This window comes from Panthera pardus, unplaced genomic scaffold, assembly GCF_024362965.1.
Source record: "Panthera pardus isolate Hobbes unplaced genomic scaffold, ASM2436296v1 HiC_scaffold_15, whole genome shotgun sequence".
Taxonomy (NCBI): Eukaryota; Metazoa; Chordata; class Mammalia; order Carnivora; family Felidae; genus Panthera; species Panthera pardus.
In genome coordinates this window covers 7,005,334-7,010,548 of record NW_026526710.1, presented here as the reverse complement: position 1 = coordinate 7,010,548, position 5,215 = coordinate 7,005,334, and the positions used below count along the sequence as shown (strand labels likewise).

The following is a 5,215-nucleotide window of genomic DNA, read 5'->3' as shown; positions in this document are numbered from 1 at the left end:
GACAGGGACGTCAGCGGCCGGAGCCTGAAAGGGCGACTCTGCCCCAAGTTCAGAAAAGTCAGCCTCAGCCTCCGCTTTCCATTGGTCCCAAACGGGCCGACTTGTGTCACGTCTTCCTCCGCAGCCAATCGCTGGCCGGCCGCGCTCTCACTGGCGGGGGCCTGACTGGGTCACGTGACGTGGCCGGAAGTCAGCCTCCCAAGGACCAAGAGTGGTCAGATTCTGCCAGCAAACGTGAATGCTTGGATGTTGGGGCCTGGGCCACACAGTATTGCACGAGTCAAAGGACCATTCGGTATGTCCGTGCCCGAGTTTTTCCTGGCTCCTTACGTGATACACGTGTTTGAGTATCTCTACCCCGTTCATTCTTTTATTATTATGATTATGATGATTATTTTGAGAGACAGAGAGGAGGTGGGCAGGGGAAGAGAGAGGGGAAGAGAGCGAAATCCCAAGCAGGCTCCGTGCCGTCAGCGGGGCTCAAACCCACCAGCCACGAAACGATGACCTAAGCTGAAATCAAGAGTCCCATCCCTACCCAATGGAGCCACTAGGATACCCCTGCTTGGCCTTTATTCCTAACCTCGTTTATGAGTTCAGGAAAGATACCCTACGTAAGCATCTGCTGCCCCTAGAACATCAGGCTTGCCGGGGCCGGGCCCATGAGTGGCCTCACCCAGGATCTCCCAGCTCCAGACTCCTTCCCTGGGAACTGGAGGCGACCTTCAGTCTCTGCTGACTCAGCGGGTCACCGGAGACCTCTGACACCCCCTGGCCTTTCCCGGAACCTTAAGAAGGAAGAGGAGAGAGCTTCAGAGGGCAGGTTTAAAATTAGAAGGGAGTGCAGGGCTGCCTGTGTGTTTCTTGAACGTCAGCCATTCGGGAGGAATGGGCGATAAGGTGGTCAAGAGACAGGAAGCATTTCTTTAAGATTCCTATCGCGCTGGGAAGCTGGAGGGGGAGTTTCGTTCAAGGGAAGAACAGGATGTTGCCAGGATCCGGGGCAGGGCCCACAGCAGGGGGGCATGGAGGGAACGGAGAGCGGGGAAGGAGAGCTGGTCGGCCAGGGTTCAAGAGGAAGGTTTGGAAAGGTCCCAGGCAGGAAGTCAGCCCCCCCACCCCCACCCCGGCAGAGGCCCCTTGGGAGTTCAGACCTCTTCAGTAATAGAAGGGAGACAGATCTTCTCGAAGACCTTGGCTCTTTTCGACGAGTCCGGGTGGTCCACTAAGAGGGGAATCTCTAATTCTCGTGTGAACTCCTGATTCCCTGTTCCCCTGGAGTCTGTCTGCTGGTCTCCCAGTGTGGAAGCCACCCCCTGGTCCTTGAAGGCTGCGGGGGTTCAAAGCCTGACGTAGCCCCTGTGATCAATCCCCATCCCATACTCGTGGGGTGGGCGCCTGGTGCTGAGTACCAATATGTCCTCTGTCACAAAGTTTCTCCAGTCTTCAAAAACAAAAAGAAAAACAAAAAAAACACACTTATCAAAATGCCAATCTAGTGAGGGAACTCCATGAAGGGACCATTCACAAAATAAAGAAATAAAATGACCACCAAACACCGAAGAAGAAATACATTCATCATTCAGATAATCCCCCACAGCATCGTTGTGGCAAGGCAGATACTGACACGAGCCTTGGGCACCCACTAACCGGTTTTGATCCTTTCTGCGACAGTAGGAGGTAGTGTCTCTAGAAACTAAGGCACACGGGGGTTGAGGTCCCTGTCCCAAGATCCCAGCTGCTAAGAGACAGGCAGTAAAGGGGAAAAGGATTGTTCTAAGTACCTAAGTGATAAGAGCCTGCGTTTGCAGCTGACCAAACAGGCCTTGGGGAAATGACTTCACCTCTCTGAACCTCAGTTTCCCCACTCTAGAAAATGGAGGTAAAGTAGGACCCACACCGCAGAGCCGTAGCAAGTTTTTGGCAAGATGATATATGATTAGTATGGTGCCAGGTATTTATTATTATTATTTACTTTTTTTAATGTTTATTTATTTTTGAGAGAGAGAGAGAGAGAGAGCAGGGGAGGGGCAGAGAGAGGGGGAGACACAGAATCCGAAGCAGGCTCCAGGCTCCGAGCCGTCGGCACAGAGCCCGACGCGGGGCTCGAACTCGTGAACCGCGGGATCATGACCTGAGCCGAAGTCGGATGCTTAACCGACTGAGCCACCCAGGCGCCCCAGTGCATGGTATTTATTAAAAGTGTATCAACGATACACTTTTGTTCTTACTGATTCAGAGGTCCCAAGGACCTACCATATGAGGTCTCCCCGCCTGCATCAGTCAGGAGTTACAAGGTGTCCAATCGTGACATCAGAGGCCAGGGGTCCCAAGGCGCAGGGCTGAGATGTATCCCACCCCACCTCCTCTTATACCTTTTCTGCAGGCACAGCTAACGAGACCTGGACGGGACCTCCCACTCACCCCCATCTGAGCCTCTGGGGAAACATCTGGACCGTGGGGGCTGATCGATGATGAAGTATTTACTTAGCTCTATGCCCACAGTCCGGCTGGAGAGACACCCTTGGGTTCAAGGCGAAAGGCTTCCAGGCAAGGTGGCTGGGCCTCAAGGTCATCAGTCATCAGGAATTGCCCACCTTGTCTCTGGGGACAGTCTGGAGCTGTCTCATGGGAAGTTCTCCTTCCTCATTCCCAGGGAGAGTGCCCACTTCCTTTTACTCCTTTAAGCAGCAGCCCACGTCATTACTGTTATCACTGTTATTATTTTTGCCACCATCGATTGAGTGCTCACTGTGTTCGGGGCCCTAAGCTAACTGTGTTACATGCATTTCCTCATTGAGTCCTTGCTATAACTCTCAGGGTTAGAGAGTATTTTCATCCTTTTTTTACAGCCTGCTCGGAATGGGAATTCACTTTCCTGAGGTCACGAAGCTGGAAGGTAGAAGACCTGGGATTTGAACCCAAGCAGTGTGGCTCCAGAGTCTATGCCTTAACAGGGGTTCTGTTGGCCGGGGCTGGAGGCCAAGCCAGAGCCACCTCCCACCCTCTGCTCTTCCTTGCTGGAACCAACACGGCATTCGGCGGTCAGATAATAGGACCTGGTGATGTGAGGAGGCAGACGGGACCACACGGATCATAAATGAGGGGGAGCTGCCAATCTCCAAAGATCTCAACAAAGAAACTGGATGGGAAACATTCCAGCCAGAGGGAAAAGCATGTGCAAAAGTCCTGAGGTAGGACCATACTCATTCTCTTGCGTTTCTAGGTCTCCTCTGCTGAAATGCTTCTCTACTCACCCAACCTTTGGAACACAGTTAATTGTCACTTCCTCCAGGAAGCCTTCCCTGAACCAGGCTAGGCCAGGTCCCCCCGTCCTTGCTCTCATTGCCCCCGTTCTTCATCACAAAACACTGCACGCTTATGTTTACTTAACAGCCTGGAATATTCTCTTACTGTCATTCTCCTGCATGAGATCATAAACCCTGACGAGGCGGGGGTGGGGGTGGGCGGAATGTTTGCCTTGTGTTCTCTATGCCTAGGAAAGGGGCACATAGCAGGTTCTAGTCTGATGAGGCCACAGTTGGAAGACTGGATTCCACTCTGGACGCCCTTGCTTATTAGGAGAAAGACATACAGGTCACTTCGTGGGGAACGAAGGCATCATCCCTGGAGAAAACCTCACACGTGTGGCCAAGGAGACATACCCAAGTATGTCCACTATAGAATCTTTATCGGCATCGACTTAGATGCCCACCAACAGGGGACTGGACACAGGTAATTCTGTGCACGCACATGTTTTAAGAGCACAATTGGGACACCCACAAATTGGGTGGCTCAGTCAGTTAAGCATCCTACTTCGGCTCAGGTCACGATCTTGTGGTTCATGAGTCCAAGCCCCGCGTCAGGCTCTGTGCTGACAGCTCAGAGCCTCGAGCCTGTGTCTTCCTCTCTCTCTGCCCCTCCCCTGCTCACACTCTGTCTGTCTCTCTCAAAAATGAATAAATGAAAGAAAAATTTTTAAAAAAGATCGCAATCAAAGTAGATGAAACAGAGGTCTGTGTGTCAACGGGGGGGATCTTTCAAAACCGTGGCAGAGAGAGAAAATTCGGATCACGAAGTGATCCGTAGCCCATTTAAGAACCTGAAACCCCCCGAGAGGCCCCGTATGTTTTCCAGAATTCATGTACAGTCTGTAAAACTCATACGAAAACGAGGATACGCATTCTGAATTCACGACAGTACGTGTGGGTGGGTGGGGTTACGGAGAGACTGGGCAGCTAGACTTAGCGTGTTCTTTTTCACGACTATATAATATTCCGTTGAAGGATGATACAGTTGAGCCTCGAACAACAGGGGTATGCGGTGTGCGGGTCCCCTTGAGTGAGATTTTCTTCAAGAAGCACAGCCAGGTTCCTTAGGATTGGCTCAACGATGTTTTCTTTCCTGCAGCTTGCTTCATTGTAAGAATGTGGCGTATATTACATAACGCATATACAACATGTGATACAATGCCACCTACTTATGTGATCTGTAGGGCTTCCAGTCAACAGTCGGCTATCAGTGGTTACGTTTCCAGGGATCCACAGTTACGTGCAGATTGTCAGCTGCACCAGGAGGCAGTCCCCCCCGACCCCCACGTTGTTCAAGGGTTAATTGTACTACGTTTTATGCACGTATTGCCCTGTTCGGAGATACGTAGGTTGGTTCAGACGTTTTGCTGTTACCGTGTGAGACCCCCATCCCTCTTTCACGCATTTCCAGACGCTCCTCCAGAAGAGAACTTTTTCTGTGCTAACAGGTCCTGTCAGTTTGTCCAAAGGTAAGCTGTCTGGGAATGGCGTAAGCCACTTTGCAGGATGTCCGTGAGCGTCCAAGCATCGGCCGGACAGCCCCTTGGCGTAGCTGCGGTGGAGGGGGTGCTGGCCCTACATAGTCATTGGCGTTCCTTCCACGTGGGCGATCCTACAATCTCTCCTCCTCCTGCGGTGGGACGTCTGCTTGGTACAACTCACGCCAAAAGCCCCAGCTGCAGGGAGGGGTGGGGGGTGGGGGGGCGTCATCTTTTCTACAGGTTTGGAGGAGCCGACACGGACATTTTTTGCAAAATCGCATGTTTGTTGTTGCCATGGTTCTGTTGTATTTTGTTCCAGCTGAAGACGTTTTAACTAAATGCCTGGTGTCCGGTCAGGGTTTCGAATGAGTAAGCCTGGGTCCAAAGCCTGGGCCGGTACCACGTAGCTGTCCGATCTTGAGC

At 52.0% G+C, this 5,215-nt stretch overlaps 1 long non-coding RNA gene across 2 annotated transcripts; it reads left to right on the top strand.

Annotated features, from left to right (window-relative positions):
• The first annotated feature begins 208 nt into the window (after positions 1–208).
• On the top strand, positions 209–2,815 carry LOC109277596 (uncharacterized). 2 transcript variants are annotated; one of them, XR_002085229.2, is made up of 3 exons: positions 209–295; positions 1,874–1,954; positions 2,387–2,815. It is a non-coding gene; the product is annotated as an uncharacterized LOC109277596 (long non-coding RNA). The 2 variants fall into 2 exon arrangements; XR_008422126.1 differs by having other exon boundaries at positions 223–295; positions 1,601–1,954.
• Positions 2,816–5,215: the final 2,400 nt, after the last annotated feature.